The 18,670-nt window shown below is 39.4% G+C and overlaps 1 long non-coding RNA gene across 1 annotated transcript in view; it reads right to left on the reverse strand.

The window, feature by feature from the left end:
- Positions 1–297: 297 nt before the first annotated feature.
- LOC138147946 (uncharacterized) overlaps positions 298–18,670 on the reverse strand; it is an 82,669-nt gene continuing 64,296 nt past the window's right edge. Inside the window, exons 3-4 of the long non-coding RNA XR_011164940.1 lie at positions 2,623–2,731; positions 298–585 (exon numbers count right to left, since the gene is read on the reverse strand). This is a non-coding gene — a long non-coding RNA (uncharacterized lncRNA). The remainder of the gene's footprint in view (positions 586–2,622; positions 2,732–18,670) is intronic.

Genomic DNA, 18,670 nt, shown 5'->3' on the forward strand with positions numbered 1-18,670 from the left:
AACTGAAAAAATGAAACTGTATTTCAACAGATGGGAAATTGGATGTGGAATCATACATAGACCAGCTGTCCATATAATATATACATAGCATGCAATGAACCACTTCCTAAAAATCTTTAACCAATTTAGATCAATTGAAGGGGAAAAAAAACAAGTTTAAAGAAATCTTAGCAAAGGGTTCAACAAATCAGTCAAACTGAGGGCATCTAAGAATGAAACAGGAAGAAAAATAAACAGACAAAAAATGGAAAAGATACATAGAGATTTGTATAGCAAACTTTTTTTTTAACCATCTGATACAATAGAGATTGTTTGGATGCTAACATCCTCAGATGTGCCACCTGAGGAAGTGGAAACAGCACTGAAAAAACCTTATTCATATTACAGGGGAAGGTTAAGGACTATCGGATCTGTTATCTCACTGATTTAGGGAATTCCCAGGTGAGGAAACACTCTCTACCGATACACGTTGGCACCTTCTCTGAAACTTCTTAGAAAATTGCCTCGGAGGTCATCTGGTCAAACCCCCTCATTTTCCAGAGGGGTCAAGTCAACCTTTCCTAAGCACTTGCTCTAGGCCAGGCCCTATGCAAAAGATGAAAAGACAGGTTAGGCAATTGATGTATGTTCTCTAGATTGTTTGGATTGTTTTTAGGCTTTTTTTTTAATGTGCATTAAAACCTTCAATGACTGCTAACATGAACAAATACCTCTAGACCAATTAATATGTCTGAAACATAGTGTATTTCCATTGAGCAACACCCTGAATTGCAAAAACTCCATCAGTGATTTTTAACATAAGTACTTTCTTTGACTCAGAAAAAAAAAATACCTTTAGGTGTTGGGAGAGGAGTTGAGGTATTTGTATTTTTATTTTCACCTTACATTTTTATTTTTTAATATTTATACTTGGCCTTACAGTTGTACCCCATGACTCATAAAACCCTAACTCCTGGAATCTACCCAAAGACCCTCCACTCCATAAGTCATAAACCAACAATGAGGAAGAGCTAAAATCCAGAACTCACTTGGTTGATATAGGGAGTTGGTATGTGTCCTCTGTTTAATTGGGGAATTTAATTGTATGGGATTTGGATCCTTCTTCCTCCCTCTTTGAGCTGGCTGGAATAAACAGACTTTTCTTCATTCCCTTTCATCCCTCAGTGGTCTGTAGAGCTGCATCTGCTCCTCTGGCATTGTCTCTGCCAACAGCCATGCAGATTGGAGGCCAGAGCCAGGAGGAAAATGAAGGGCCTGCATTGATACCACTGAGAACTCAGCCTTTATGAACTGGCAAATGACTTTTTTTTCTAACCTCTGGAGATAAGCTGGACAGACTGGAGCCAGCATCAAGACAGTACTTCTGACACTACTTTCCCAGCAACTAGTAGGTAGTGAAAATTGCCCCTTCTATAGAACAAGAATTTGTCTCTGTAGACTTCCAAGCACCTTATAAATGCTTGGTTTCATTTAGCAACCCACAGCTCCAGGGATAGGCTGCTATTAAACCACTAAGGGAAGCCCTCAGTAGGTTTTCACAAGCAGTGAAAGAATCTATTTTCACTTAGTTTGCTAGCCAGGTATATGCCAGCCCACCTCCAACCTCACAAAAGCTCTTTGTGTATGCGATTGTGTATTATAGTTATCATTGTGTCTTATCACCCTAAGAAACTATAAACTCCATGAGGGCAGGGATCCCCTGAAAAGGTGAACATTTTATCTTAGAAGTACTTAGCACTGTACTCTAGATGTGTTAGATACTTAATAAAGGTTTCCAGAATGAATTTATGTAGGAATGAGTGAAATGTCATGACTGTAAAGGATAGGAGGGAAATTCCTGACCCTGGTATAACTTGTAAGTAGGGTAAAGGGATTGGGGTGGAGACAAAGAAATGCTATTAAATGAGGGGTAACACTGGTTTATTAGAAAACTAGTTGAATTTGAAGTCAAAAGATCTGGATTTTGGTCCTACCTCTTCCATTTAAAACGTTTATGACCTGAAACAAGTCTATTCCCTCATCTGTAAAATGGGAGACCTCTAAATCTATGAGCAGAAGGGAAACAGCAAAGTGGTGGTGTCATCCTAAGCATTTCAGAACTCTCTGAACTACCTGACCCTGAAAGGTTGAAAGAAGCACTTAATTTTTCCATCTATAACCAATCAAAACCCTCTTTCAGTTATAGACGACAAATTGCTGCACTATACTAATCCAAGAAAACTGAATGGCAAATTGACAAATATTTAACACGTGTCTACTTGTGCAAAGCATGTGGATTAGGCAATTCACCCAAGTGGTCATCAGTGGCTCCATCAAGGATAGGGGACTTGTGCCTCTGAACAACATACTTTTGGGGTATGACAGACTTCTCCATTATAATGCAAGGCAACGATTATTTATTAAGCACCTTCTGTTTGCCCCAAACTTTTCTGAAAACAGAGTGTAAGGGGGAAAGAAAACAGAGTGGAAGGGAAATCTTCTTGGGAAGAATATTTATTTGGGGGGATGAAAGAACTGATGGAAAAGATCCCAACAGAAAGTCTCCAATGAATCCCTCTTTGAGCTCCTTCTGTCAGGGGTCATCAGCCTTGCGTGCCTCTCCTGCATTCCTGACCTACATACCTACATAACTTCCAGGTAGCACCAAAGGTTTCAGAATCCCAACAGGTAGTTCAATGGGTCCCCTTGCAGACCATCTCGTTCTCCAGTTTCACCCCTCTGCGGTTCTTTCCTGTTTTCATGGAGAGGCATTACAGAGAAAGGTGGAGATCAGGTTCAGCTTTCCGTAGTGTATATCATTTCCAAGTGGATGTCTAATCCACTCGAGTCCCCAGTGAGCGATTTGGTTTACCAGCGGTGTAACTAGAGCTCAGTTGTTACAGCCACCATAATCAAAAGGATCACTCTTTCCAGAAGAATCCTGGGTTACTTTAAAAACAAAAACAAAAAATACCCACAATCCAACAACACCCTTCCCCCATTTGTCATATCATCCCCCAGGTTCCCCCTCTATTCAGCTTTCTCTTAGCTTTTTGGTTGTGATACAAATGTGGGAACAAGAAAATATGCCTTTCCCCTAGAGATCCATGTTTGCTTTTTTTTTTTTTAACTTTGGGAAAGATTGAGATTATGAATGAAGACAGTTCCAGCCATGTGACCAGGTCAGGTACTCAAACATCACCAGTTAAGAAGAAACTTGTAATTCTATCTATTTGCAAGTCATATCCATGCCACTCAATTTGAACTGCTTTCATGATGCCAGAAAACGAGGCCATGTCTTCCAGCCCCTGTTACTTCCTCTCCTACTTTGTACAATATAGATTTACTACCATCTTACAACTTACAAAGGTCTGGTTTTCTACTAAGGCTTCTACACAGCTTATGTTTGATAACTATGTACCAAGCACAAAATTGAATTGTGACCACGAAATTACAAAACTTCCACTTGTCTAAAAGTATATCAGTGTGTGTTATAGTCATAGTAGCAGCAGCAGCAGCAGCAGCAGCAGTAGTAGTAGTAGTAGTAGTAGTAGTAGTAGTGATAGGAGGAAGAGGAGGAGAGATTTCTATTTTTAGTCTTTTTTTCTTCTCTGACAACAAATTCTGAGATGATAAGCATCTATCTCTGATCTTTGCATTTTTTCCATGTAAAACCTCTTAGGAACTGATCTTCTCCACTAATACTTTGACTCATTTTTCTGGACAGCCTGAATGAGTTTATACTCTATAAGTTCCAAGGAACATCACTGTCCAACAGCTCCCTAAGAAAATTATCACCAGGGGTTGGCAACCTTTCCAGAGGGAAGTGCCAAGCTTCTGACCCCTTTCCTTCTGGCATGCCACAGGGCATGGGGGAGGTAGCTGAGAGAGCTCACAGCCAGCCCGCTCTTATGGTAGGAGGCCGACACCAGGTCTCCACAACAGGCAGGGGGAGCGAAGGCAACAGCCATCATCCTATAGATGCCAGTGAAAATTGGCAATGCGCCATCTTTGACCTATGCACTGTAAGTTTCTGTTCCTATTATAACTCTGATGGCAGGGGCAGAAAGATGTGTTGGGTGAATGGAGAAGAAGGAACACCCTACTTAATACTTCGCCATAATAGGATTTTAATTTTACCCAGAGGAGATGAGAGTTACAGAAAGCAAATAAAACTGACATGGATTTTGCCCTCTTATCAGAGCCAAAAAGAGGTATATTTGTGACACAGATGAAATCTAAAACTTGTTCTCTCTATGCATGAAATCTTTGAACTTTCAACATTGTGCTGACATTTGATTTATCCAAAAATAAGTGCCTATGTCTATGAAGAGTGGAATTTTCAAATATTAAAAATAAATGAATTTATAAAAAGTGATATGGAAAGATGTTCTACCTTGTGGGTCTCCCCCACTCCTGTGTTTTGTTTCTTAGGTAGCTGCTTACCTTTCTTTACCCAAATTCTAGCTCTGCCTCTTACAATTTATGAGCTAAAGTAAGAATAAACATATTCATGGATATGCATGCAAAAGCACATAGATCAAGCAAATGCAAAATTTCAATAACATGTTTATATTATGTAGACTAACAATGGTGGAATATTTCTATGCCTGGCTCCCACCCCCATCCTGGAGAGTAAAGAATGAGTCATGAGAGTAGTGTTCTAGACAAGGTGGGTCAGCTGGGAAATCCCCACCACACTTCTCTCTGGGAAAGGTTCCGAGGAGGGATGGGATTTCAGTAGATTGATAGTGGGTAACACCTTATTATAGATTCCTTTGGCTCTCTAAGCAGGGTCCTGGCAGAGCACGTGGCTAAAACTGGCAGCTTTCAATGTCCTGAAAAAAAATCTCCTGGGCTTAGGAGTGCAGTCTGGCAGGATGTAGAATGCTGGGATCCCAGAGGATATCATTCCAGCTCAGAAATGTATAGCTCAAGAGCTTTGTAATGGGATAGCAAACCCATCGTGTGTAGATCCCTGCTTCATATCAGAGAGGTGTCTGAGACAAAGAATGTTAGGCAGTCGGTCACATTTATTTATTACAAAATCCATCCCCAACCCACCCCTGCCCCAGAAGGAGGGAGGGTTCAAGTCAGTGGGAAGCAGTTGTGGCAACCCAGGAAGTTCACCTCCTTTTTGGAAGGGCATGTTTTATCCATATATCTGTCTGCCAGTTATGGATTAGAAAATGATTTCTGAAAGTGTAACATTTGGCAGGTCTAAAGTTATTACCACCATGGAGTGTAGTGGTTAGAGTGTCAGACTTGGAACCAGAAAACATGGGTTCTAATCCTGCCTTAGATATTTCCTGGCTACCGAACTCTGAGCAAGTCAGTTGACCTATCTCAGTCTCAGTTTCTTCAGCTATAAAGTGAAGATTATGATAACACCTACCTTACAGGGTTCTTTTGAGGATCGAATAATATAATATATGTAAATTTTTTGCAAACCTTAAGGTACTCTATAAATGCTAGTTATTAGTATTATTGTTATCAAAATATCAAAATGCCATAGTAGGGACATTCACATGCTTGGCCTAATTATGCCTCAACCAAGTGTAACATTAGACAAGTCATTTTAATTTCCCTTTCAGTGGAGTAGGAAGTGTTAAATAATTGTTTACTGAATAAATGAATGAATCCAGGCATGAGATGATGAGGGTCTAGGGTGAAAAGAACATTAAACTAGAAATCAATAGATTTAGGTTCTAATCTTGAATCTACCACCAACTTATTACATGATCTTTAGATAGTCTTATAATATATCTTTTCTGCTCTTTTCTCATAGGTCAATTGCAGATTGAGTCAACATACATTCATTAAATAATGGTTCAACTAAATAAGTATTTATTGAGTCTCTATGGTTTGCCCAGCAATGTACTAGGAACTGTAAGGAATACCCCAAAAAAGCATTAAGTAGTCCCCAATTTTAAAATATTCCTCTGCCCTTTCAACCATGGGCTTATTATAGAGGAGAAAATGAGATTATGGGTAAAAAAAGCACTCTTAAAAGTCAAAACCCGTCTGCAAATTTAAATTGTTATTATCTCAGCAGAAATGGCGAGGCGTGATGAATCGTACAGGCATTACCCAGAAAGAATGGAAAAAATTTGAGCATGATATTGTGGAACAGCCACCGACTTTGTAATTAGAAGACAGGGGTTCACACCCTGACTCTATAACTCAATATATGTCTCTATAACTCAATAATCTCTGATCCAGGACAAGTCATTAAACCATCCTGGGTCTGTTTTCTCAATTTACAAAATAAAGTTATATGAAATGATTTTAAGATCCTTTGTAACTCTAAAGTTATGATTCCATGATTTATTACATATAGAGGGAAAGTGAACAGGAGAGGTCAAACGTAACTCCAACATTTCCAGCCTATGAGAAAGGTGAAGTAATGATGCTTTTGACAGAAAGGAAATCTTTGGGAAGAGTAACTGGTCTGAGGGTCACCTAGGCTGCAAGGGGTAGATGGAGCACTGGACTTGAAATCAGGAAGACTCCAGCCCAGGGCTAAATGACCCTGGGCAAGTCATTTAACCCTGTTTACCTCAATCCCTCATCTGTAAAATCAGCTGGAGAAGGAAATGACAAACCACTCCAGTGTCTTTGCCAAGAAAAACCCAAATGGGGTCATGAAGAGTTAGACAAAAATTAAAAGACTCAACAATAAACTGCTCTGAAGAGGAAGATGATGAGTTTGAATTTAGATGCATCAAGGTTTAAATACATATAAATCAACAAGAAATGACCTCCAAACAAAAGTAATTACTGGAAGTGGATGAGAAGTTATTACTGGAGACAAAAAAAAAAAAAAACAACTTAGCATTCACTGATACGAAGATGACAACTAATACTTCAGGTGAGTACGTTTTTCCAAGGTAGTTTTGACAAAGGGAAAACAGAAACAAAGGTACACCCATAGGAGATGAAAGTGGGAAGTCAGAGAGCAAGAAATAGAGAAGGAACGATTAGAAAATTCAGAGAAGGAGCAGTCAAATGCAGCATAAAGAAAATTAGAAGAGGATAGGCTTTACAGGAAGAAGTGATCAGTAGTATCAGATGTAGCCAAGACATCTAGGAGTATTGGGGCTGAGAAAAGACCTTTGGATTTAGCTAGAATGCAGGCATTCATGACCTTGAAAAACACAATCTCAACAGAATTGTCAGGCCTGAAACTAACCAGCATGGCATTAAGTATTAGATGGCTAGGAAATGAGAGCACCAAATATAGAACATTTACTCAAAGGACTGTGCAAAGAAGAAATGTGGTCATAACAGAATCAAGTAAAAATTTTATTTGTTTGCTTGTTTTCCAAAATAAGAGATAATTACCTATTCCAAGATAATTACCTTGATTGGAAGAAAGGAAAGAAAAACTGAAATTGTTAGAGAGAGAGAAAACAAATCCCTCAGGTGGTAGGAAAGAATTCCAAGCACAAATAGGTTTCTCACCTAGGAAGATTTTTTGCAAAAATTGGATGATATAAAGCAGTTAGTATCCACAAAATCTCCCTCCAGGTTTTAAAAGAAATTTGTCTCTGTGAAGGAATTTAGCTATCTGTATGTGTTTGTTTTCCCTCAATCTGTGGGCTGAAAGAGGTAGCAAAAAAAAAAGGCTGAATAAAATTGTAGTTAATATGGACAGAGCAATAATATGATATCCTGGATAGAATTTGGGACTCAGAATCAGGAAGACCTGAGTTCAAATATGACTCAAATGCTTATTGGTTGTGTGGCCTTTGGCTACTCACCTCTCACTAATACCCTCTCTTACCACCAGTTTCCTTATCTGTAAAAGTGGAAATTTGCCTTCAGGCTCAGTCAAATGAGATAATGCATGTGAAGTGATTTGGACTCTATCTCTCATTATTAGCTGTAACTGAGAAAATGTAAATAACTGAGTGATTGCTCTGCACATCCCTTCTTTTGAGGGGCACAGGATCGGGGTTAGCAGAAGTGGTTTTGAGCTAAAACATATCTGAGCACTTTGGCTTGAAGAAGAGTGAGTGCTGTGCTCTTAAGGAGGACAGGGGTCGTTTAAATGTGATAAATTCTGTAAAGATTAATAGAGGGTAGGAAAAGCTGTGGTCTCATAAGCCAGAGTCTTTAAAGCTCTGAATGGCTTTCAATGGAGCCTTCTGAAGCGTCTGAGGCACCCTGATAGGCTTTAGATTCAGAAGCCCCACCAGGTGCAAATCCTGTGTCTGAAATGTACTATCAGTGTGACCTTGGGCAATTGACAACCACTTTGGGCCTCACTTTCTTTAGCTTACAAAGAGGGAGGTGGAGTAGTTGGCTTCCAAAATCCCTACCAGCTCCAAATCTATGGTCCTTTCATTTCTTCTGAATTCTTTCTGTTGCTATTTGACCAAGACTTCCACAGTCATCAAATACTTTATCTATCCCTAAGTTCTGCAAGGCACTTTTCATGCATTATTTCATGTAGGATTCAAATCAAGGCATTCTCTGACCCCAAATCTAGCACTCCTTCTGCTATACCATGATGACTCTTCTAGCAATAGGTACCCTTGAAACTCCCTCAGAGAGATGGACATTTTCTTTTGTGCCATCACACAAAATGGGAACTGGAAAAAGGGTTAAGTTCTATTTTCTTAGTCCCCACCTACACATTAGGGTTGGGTGGTTTTTTTTTTTTTTAATTCAGTTAAGGAAACAGGTATTGATAAAACACACAATAGAACCAGACTCATTAAGCAATAATGATTGTGATGAGTATTTCCTAGGGATTAAAGACTGGCTGGGAGGAGCTGATGGCCCAAAGCACACAGCTGAAGTCTATTAACCCCAGTTGGCCATTAATCCCTGGCAAGCATCCCACAGCAAGACCCTTAATGCTATTATAACTGGATGAACAAAAAACATATCTTGATGAGTACCTGGGAAGACACTGACTGACATTTCATTTGGGCTATTCAAAACATTCCTAAGAACTTCTCCCTTTCTCTCTTCACCTCCTACCTCCCAAGCCAATCTAGCCATCTGAGCCAAGACCCCGCATTCCATTCATCTTAGAGCCTCTTTTGCCATCCACTCGGACTGATGGACACCTAATTAAAACAAATTAATGATTTGAAGCAGAAACTGTGTTTAATGAAGCCCTTGCTTGGGCTTGCACGCTGGTGCCAGGGCTGTTTGCCTACAAATATTTACCAACCCTTCATGCGGAAACAGCTTGGCCACCTGTTCCCTCTCCTCTTCTCTGAAAGCCCTCTCTTTCCCCAAAGGTAGGGAATGCCAAGTTAGATCCCTCACACCTGAAGCACCCTGATCAGAGCTCACCCCTGCCCCTAAAGGAGCTGCCAAGAACCAACCAATTCACCTTTGCTTTCTTTGCTCAGCATTTTTTACTTCAGCCCAGACAGCTGTTTAACAGGCTAGGTCCTGATATGTGTCCCCTTTTTGTGCTCCTTTTTTAGCTGTGGCAGCTCCCTGTCTCCAGGTTTAAGTGGATAGGCACATAGGGATGGGATTTCTTAGTTGAAGACCAATAGTTTCCAAATCCTACCTGTATCCTTATACATGCATGCACACACACACACACACACACACACACACACACACACACTGACACAGTAATGAAATCCTCCTCTTCATACTTGCTCCCAGTCTTGCTTCAGTTTGGGGTTCATGTTTGTCTGTTAGATCAACTGGGATAAAAAGGTGAAGAAAAATGAAGAACTAGGAGGAAAGAGGGGAAGAAGTACACAAAAGATAATGAAAGGGCATCAACAAGAAAGAGAAATGGAAAAGAATATGAGGGAAAGAAAAGAGAAAGGAGGTGAAGAATTAAGCAAAGGAAAGAATAGAAATTTGGAGTTTTTTAAGTTCTCCTGCCAACTATGATGATTATTACATTAGTTGTGCTTATATATATTGCCAAAGAAACTTGAATACAAGAGAGATAGATACATTGGAGATGAATAGATCCATGTTTATTCGTACCTAACAGACAATAGGTTTTTCATGTATTGTTTCATTGTGATGTAAAGCATCGACTCATCTAGTTAATTCTTTCTTCCAAAGCCTAAATCAAAATTTACTTGCTAAGTATTCAAGGAGGTGTGCAGAATGGATTATATCCTTTGTTACTGGCAAATGAACTTAGTTCTTGGGAAATTCAGCGTTGGAGTGAAGCACAGTATGTGTGTACAATTCGTTGTGAGCTGTTCCCACACCAGAGAAAATCTTTCAAGTGGTGAAACAGTAGACTTTTTACTGTTCTTCGATGTCCAGTGAGATCATATTGCTATTAACACACATTAAGCACTTCCACATTTGCATAAAGTTTTACTGCCATTAACACTAGTTATTCCACAAGCCAATCATAGGAGAACAATTCCATGAAGTAACACAATATAATCACCTCCACTTCACAGATGAGAAAACTACACAATGAGGGCTAACAACCTTCTTGGACTCACACAATGATGACTGAATTTAGACCTTGAAGTTCCTTTGTTCAACTGAGCTAACATACTCCACAGTACCCTTAGAGTTAACCACTACCATTGTCAGCACTGAACACTGACTAAACTTCTCCAACTGGGGCTCATAAAGGAAACAACTTGATTTTTTTTTTCCATTGGAGGAAATTAGCTTATTGTTCATCAAATACATGGACCTCTTCCTTAATTCAAAATTGTTTATGAATTCCTAAGTTATCTGAAAAGACTTTTTTCCATCTGCTATTGATCTAACAGACAAACATTTCTCATTTCTTGGTTGGACCTTGTTATTGAAACCCACAAATTTGTGGTTTTCAAGTTGAACTGTCACCATGCTATCTAAATGGGGGTAACCCTAAGACCACCTGGGGTCTTCATTGAGCATAGAACACAGCAGCCTTTCTGCTAAGACTACCAAACAAGGAAAGCCAGACACATCTATGCCTTGCCTTCTATGCTCACTACTTGTTCACTTTGGATCCAATTCAAAACATTGACTTGAATCCCGAACTTCCTTTATGTTGAGGGTCCTGTTCACCTTAAAAATTGACTCTCCTTTCCTCTCTTCTCTCATGAACTTCTACCCACTGGCCCTAGCTTTGAATCTCCCTACAGCTTAAGGCAGGATGTTCTGTGTGGAGGCTACATATCTCAGGAATTCACTTTCTCACCTAGCCTGTCACAGCCTGAGTTTACTGGCCTGCAGGGCTTAGGACAAGTCCTGTCTGCTCAATCAAGTTTGTGTGTGTGTGTGTGTGTGTGTGTGTGTGTATGTGTGTGTGTGTGTGTGTGTGTGTCTGAGTGTTACAGAACACAGCAGACGGTGACTCATGAATGAAAAGTTCATTAATTTTTAAGTGCTGGAGGTTAGGTGACAGAGTCATTTCTACAAATCAAATGCAGAAAAACATCATGTATACTAGGCCAATCAAGAGTGATCATTCCATTGGGAGGTTAAAGATTCTAGGGGGAATACAGAAAGAATATAGATCGTACTATGGGTCTTATTTTTTTCTTTCTGTGCCTGAAGACGTTCTTCATCTCCAGGTGTGCGTACCCAAGCTGTGACTCCACAGTTACCAATCTGGACTTAGGAATGCTGTCATTTCATAGGAATGTTATCTGTTGGGAAGGGCTGAAGATTGTATGAAGCAATCTAGCCATGCAAAAATACAACCTCCAAAATCAACATGTTCAGAAGGAGCTGGCTTCTGAGGAGAAAAACAAAAGGAATTGCCGTGGACAGCTCCTTAAAGCTTAAGTCCCGCCCTCCCTTAAGGCCCACACTGATATGTTTACCTTTTCTAAGACAGGCAATAGTTTACTCGAATTCCTTGGTAAAATTCCCACTTTAGCAAAGTACCTTCGGCTAAATAAGTCTGAGTAAGTTACAAGGAGGGTATTGTGGTCTAGTGGGAATATCCCTGTATCCATATCCTTGCTCTGTATTACACCAGGAGATTCACTGTAAGCAGTTGGCCAGAAAACTTCACATGACTCTGCCTCCATTTATACAATGAAGATCATACCTGCCCTTCTCCAACCATTTAACAAAGGGAAGTTGTCAAAATGAAATAAATAATGCTCATTTGTGCATTTTGGAGCTCTAGGACAAAGGCATATAGAAACATCCTTTTAAAACATGTTTTCAGTCTTTTTGTTCTCTTCTTACTGCAATATCAGAAAAAATTTCTTGGAGTCAGCTATGGGTCATATTTCTACAGCCTTTAGCTATAGAAAAAGCTATAGCTTTTTGTTATGTAACACAGCCTATAATGATTTATATAAATGATTTATCATTCTTTTTTGTTATTGGAGGTAATCAAAAATCATCACAAATATCAAATTGTTTTTAGAGGTGGAAGAGACATGAGACATCACCTAGACCAATTCCCCCATTCTGTGGATGAGAAAAAGGAAGCCCAAGGACATTGTGCTCTTGGTCATACTGAAAGTTTATAATGAAGCCAGGTCTACAATCCATGTCTTGTGATCCATTCTCATTCTCTCTGTCTCTGTCTCTCTGTCTCTCTCTCTTTGTTTCTCTCTCTGTATCTGTCTGTCTCTCTCTCTCTCTCTCTATCTCTGTCTGTCTCTCTCTCTCTCTTTCTCTCTGTCTCTCTCTCTCCCAATTTTTTTCTTTCAGTAAAGGGAGAATAGCACTTGATTTGAAGTAAGAACCAAAGTTCAACTCCTGGATCTACTTGGCACTCTCTATATGATCTTGAAAAAGTCACATCATCTCTTTGTGGTTCTGTTCTCTTATCTATAAAATGGTGAGGTTGGATGTAATACAGTCTAAGGTCCCTTTCAGCCCTAAATTCTATACAGTCTCATGATTACTTTCCATTATGCCCCAATGGGACATCCATGGAGATGTAGGTTGCACATATTTTCCTAAGTAATACATCTACTTCTATTAATGAGCAAGGCTTAACTATCTTGATTTTCATCCTTTGCTTCTGGATGCTGTCATCTCGAAGCCCTGTTCCATGTATGGCATTAATAGTGATGTTGAAAGCCCACTCAATGTTCAGTGATAATGACAATTGTATCTCCATATAATTTAGAGGTGACTACAGATTGAAGTCTTGCCTCTGATACATACTGTTGTGTGGCTCAAGTCTCTTAGTGTCTTTGTATGTCCCAGATAATTCTCTAATACTAGAACATGCTGATATGCTTTGGTAGAGGGAGTTTCCTTTCCAGGGATTCCCTTTGCCAGTGAAATCACAGGTCTACCTAACCAAAAAAAATTCTTCATAATATGAAATTTTGCTATGAAAAAACCTGGCACCTTTCAAATGCACATTTATAATATTTTCATAAACTGACAAAATCTCAATTCAGTGTTTGAAATGTACAGTTCTGTAGCACTTTCCCTAAGAGGTCTCCATGTAATTCTCTTCATTACTATCACTTGTCCTAAAAGAATGTAGTGATTTTCAGCAAGGAAGGATAAATATACATAAATATACAAGAAAAACTGCTAGTATCCACCCATCCCCAGTGAAATTGTATTCCTCCAATGGAACCGACGTTCTTTGATAACCGGGATTATTTCACACTCACTTCTCTTTTGTGTCCCTAGCATTTATCATGCTGCTTGGGATACATTCGGTGATTATTCATGGCAGCTGATGGATGGGATAAAATATTTGATAGTTAACATTTATATGGTTTTTATTATGTGTTAGGAACTATTCTAAGCTGTTTACAGTTGTTATCTCCTTTTATCCTCACAACAACCCTAGGAGATGGGGGCTGTTATTATCCTCATTTTGCAGATGAGGAAACTTGGGCAAACAAATGTTAAGTGACTTGTCCAGGGTTACATAACTAGTAGGTATCTGAGGTTGGATTTGAACTCAGGTCTTCTTTCTTATTTACTTAACCATTATGGAATATATTTTAAGTGAGCTGTTACTGAGATTGGAGCAGTTAGGTCATAGAGCACTGGGCTTGGAATCAGGAAGACTCATCTTCATGAGTTCAAATCCACCCTCAGACACTTAGTAGTTGTGTGAGCCTGGGCAAGTCACTTAACCTTGTTTGTCTTAGTTCCTCATCTGTCAAATGAGCTGCAGAAGGAAATGGCAAACCACTCTAGTATCTCTGTCCAGAAAATCCCAAATGGAGTCAGGAAGAATCAGTCTCTACTAAATTACAGTGACAACAGATAACAAAAATATGGGGGAGGGGAGACTGTGAGGAATACATCTCTAATTTTTCAGTATCAATATCATGGAGGGCAACCATACTTTCCCATAAACTATCCAATGTATCATTGTCAGAAACAAAATATCATCTATGCCATTGGTCTGAATTGGTATAATTTGTACTTTTAGAATTGTTAGAAACAATACAAAAATCACTTTACATCTCTGGTCCCCAGCTTCCTCAACTATAAAATGAGAGGATTGGACCAGGTACTAGCTAATGTTCCTTCTTTATTAAAAAAGAAAATTGGGGGTGACTAGGTGGCACAATGAATAGAGCACTGGCCCTGGAGTCAGGAGGACCTGAGTTCAAATCCAGCCTCAGACACTCAACACTTACTAGTCCTGTGACCCTGGGCAAGTCACTTAACCCCAATTTCCCTGCCTTCCCTCCTCCAAAAAAAGAGAAAAAGAAAAAAAAATAAAATTGATCATCTATAATCTGAATTTTCTTTAACTTTATATTATATACTCAGCTTTCAAATATTATTTGTCAGTTAGTAGAAGGAAGAAATGTTTTTAAATAACCCAAAATTGAAGATATGTCCAAAAGTGTTTTATTCTTTTTTTTTGGAATATACTATGTATAGATATTTACCTTCCTAATTATGCTTTGTTTGGGCAATCATGAAAATAGGAACTTTGAGCTGCCCAGCTTTGTCAGAGGGCACAGAAGTACTTGGCATACTGAAATGACAAATCAGCATTACAGTTGCCAGGTCAGTTCCCAGTTTTGACAGAAACCTCTTGTGACTAAGTCACGCCTCTATTTCTCCTTCCCAAACTGTGGTTTCCCTTACTTGACTTAAGTTGATCTCATTGCTTTTTTCTTCCCTCTCCATTCCAGGATTCATTTGTTGGGTTATAGAAAGACTAGAGAGAAAGGATTGGGAAACATGTCACTGTGTCATCATGGTGCAAGGTGTTGGGGAGAAGGGAATTGGTAGAATATGAAGAAAATGACACTTAATGTTTTACTGTTACAACCCAAGCTACTCCTAGGCAGGAAATATTATATTTTCATTTGCATACAGTATAGTTCTACATTATCCCAGAAAGAGAGTGAGATGCTCCAATAGTCTCTAATTCCTATGATATAATCATCAGGGAAATAATCTTTTGAAATACATTATACAAAAGTGAAATGGTATGGGATCACAAACTTGCCTGCCTGACATCCCCACTCATACATAAACATTTTGCACTAATTGTCTCTGTTATCTCCCCCTGCTTCTTCTCCCTACTGCTTGGATTGCAGTGGTTTTTGGCCCACTCCCCACCACGGGCACAGCTCAGCAAAGCTGAAGGCAAAAACATCTGCCCCAGTTTCTCAGCACAAGCTGGAACTGAATTAAATATCTATCAAAATGCAGAGGAACAAATGACCCCCATCACTGGGATCTGACCCTTTTGAGTGTAGCTAACTAAATAGCTAAGTCATAAGCATGTAAAATTTAAAACCATTGGTGACTGTGCTTGGAATTCCAAGGTTTTAGATAGTGATTTCCATTTTTATTTTTTTCCCAGAGGGTGCCTGGATTGGCAAGGCTGTCAAACAAGTGTGAGAAGATGCCAGCACAGGCAAGCAGTTTCCAAGGCAGAACTACAGCAATGCCTGATGCTGTATTAATTGGGAGTGCTGACCATCTGGTCATTAAGGGCAAGCTGCTGCCAGGGTGTCTCTCCCTTTCCATCTCATTTCAGGAGCTCTGGAGCCTGGGACAGTGACCCCCAGGGAGATTCTGGCTAAAGATCATTCCTATATCTCCTCTGATCCTGGATAAAATGGGACAGAGAACTGATAAGAGAGGAGAGATCTCACAAGTACCCACAGGCACGAACTAGTATACACACACACTCACACACATGTACATAAACACACACATATACACACACCCACACAGAGGAAAAGACTGAGTGAATAATTTTGGCCTGCTGTTAAAGACTGAGAAGAAAGGATTAGAGACAACATTTTAGCTGTAGACTAATATGACGAATCAGTAAGGAAAGCAGAGTGGATTGCAAAGGGCTCAGAGAAATATCCCATGGGATACTTGGAAAGATACATGGGAAGAGGAGAGGAAAAGAGGAAAGAGGGAGAACACAAAAGGAACCATTTGGGAGAAGTTGTAGAAATGAAATGAGGTAGAATAATGGATGAAATAAACGGAATCCCCTATGAGAAGGAAAGTCAACTTTGGGAGCTTCAGGATGTGTAGTCACAGTTATATTGACTTTTGAATACTCAAGATTTGGTTTGAAGCTCCAGAGATACCATATATTTTATTTGTTTTTGTTTGTTTGTTGGTTTGTTTTTGGAGGGGGGAAGACAAGGCAATTGGGGTTAACTGACTTGCCCAAGGTCACACAGCTAGTAAGTGTGTCAAGTATCTAAGGTCACATTTGAACTCAGGTCCTCCTGACTCCAGGGCTGGTGCTCTATTCACTGCTCCCCCTAGCTGCCCCTTGATACCATATATTTTTAAAAAGTAGAATTAAATATGCGTGTAAAATTTGGATTTTCCAGAAAAATTCAAATCATGATCTCTTAACTATGGATTCTAACAGGTCCCAGGGTCTCACAGAATCTCACATCTATTTCTTAAAATTATTCTTTAGGTCCTTTCATTGGTGGGATTGGGAGGAAGGAACCTGGGGTGTTAGCACAGAAAGACAGCAAAGAGACAGCTCATGACAAGCAGGGGTCTTGAGCTCCTATTTTTATTTCATCTCAGTCTGTTGCTGCCATTTTGGGACTTAATATTCTTAATATCCTTTTACAGGTGAGGCAGATCAGCCAGTATCATGACAATCAATTGACCTGTATTACAAATGTTTTTTAACTCCCACAAAAGAACACATAAATCCTAAATTGAGATACTTAGGGATATGAAGAATGTGGGAGAAAAAAAGGGTTTGGGACAAAGAATACACCTAGATTCAATCATCAGTGAGATAAATTTAACCAGATGACAATTGCCACAGGGGAAAACACAACCAGATCTCATTCACCAGAGAAAACAAGGATTCAACTGAGGATTCAACTTTATGTACGTATTTTTGTATCTGCATCTGTTGACAGAGGACCATTCCCAAAGGCACTCTGCATTAGGGTTTTGGATCAATGAAATTAGTACCACAGGCAGATGAGGAAAGGAATCGATGATCCTGCAAGAGACTCCCTTCTGCACCTGGCATACCCAAGTTATAACAAGTTCTCATTGCCCTTCCTAGTTTGGTATGAGAAGAGCCAGATTCCATCCCTCATGCAACAGGTCAACTCATCAGCAATGCAGATGTGAGCCAGAGATTTTATAGGAAGAGATGAGGTATAAATCAAGCATACCTGATTGATTTCCCATTTTTTATGTCAAACATGGAAGCACCAGGGGAGCCATTGGACAGTGAGGCACTGATCTGTGCCATAAAACATGGAAGTTTCCAGTCATGGAGTGATCCAGATAAGAGGCAGACATTGTTGCCAGGGAGGCTAAGAAAATATGTCTACAACAGAAGCCGTCTCGCAAATCTCAATGAGGACAAAGGAAAAAAAAACATCAAAAAACCTCAGAGCTTGGTTTTGTTTTGGTTTGGGGGGGGGGGGACTACCACACTACTAACCCACCTCTCATTTCAAAATGCAAACCAACAAAAACCTATCCATTGAGATAATCACAGAATTGTAAAACTGGGTGTAACTTGAAAAGGTTACCTAATCACAGAACCGAACCCAATGCATCTAAGGTTAAAGACTGTTTTCCAAATGTCTAATGAGGAGAAAGGAAGATAAAGGACTATAGAGAAGGAGGAGTCATATTGTCGATTTGTTTTAATCTGTCTATGGATGCACATATAATGCTATCACTGTCATATTAATAAGTATTTCAATAGTGTTATTAAAACCTAAATTAGCTAGATATCCTTGGATTATTCAGCAAAATTTGAAAGAGCAAATGTTCTCCATTTGGGCAATATAACCACACTTGAAATTTGGTGTTGAGAAGACTATGTATTTGGTTGTCCCTTTTTTATTCAAGGAAGTGCAAACTTCATGCTCCATTTTTTTCCCCTTCACCCTTCTCCCATTTTTCCTTCTATCCAGGCTCATATTCAACTGCAAGGAAAGAAACATAAATATTTCTACTTTATATTAAGTATAAAGAAGCTAGCTTGAGTGAGTTGCAGGCTCCCTCCTGAAAGACACACCTCTGGGACCTGTATGCCCAGAAAACACCCTGAAGTGTTATGGTGGCACTTGGAGCCCTGAGTTAGGTAAGGTCTTCTTTTATACCTCCCAGGGCAAAAGTGAGACATGCCTTCTCATCTCCTCCTCCCCTTTCTTCACTTTTTATAATAAGATACCACATTTATTGACTGCTCCAAAGTTTACCAAATACCATATAAGATATCAACCACACAAGAGAATGGTGTCAGGATTGCTATCTCCAGTTTACGGATGATGAAACTGATACTAAGAAAGGTTAAGTTATTTAA

The sequence above is a fragment of the Petaurus breviceps genome, unplaced genomic scaffold (assembly GCF_028583685.1).
Source record: "Petaurus breviceps papuanus isolate PSGF00001 unplaced genomic scaffold, PetGlider_PUasm1.0 90808, whole genome shotgun sequence".
NCBI classification, from domain to species: Eukaryota; Metazoa; Chordata; class Mammalia; order Diprotodontia; family Petauridae; genus Petaurus; species Petaurus breviceps.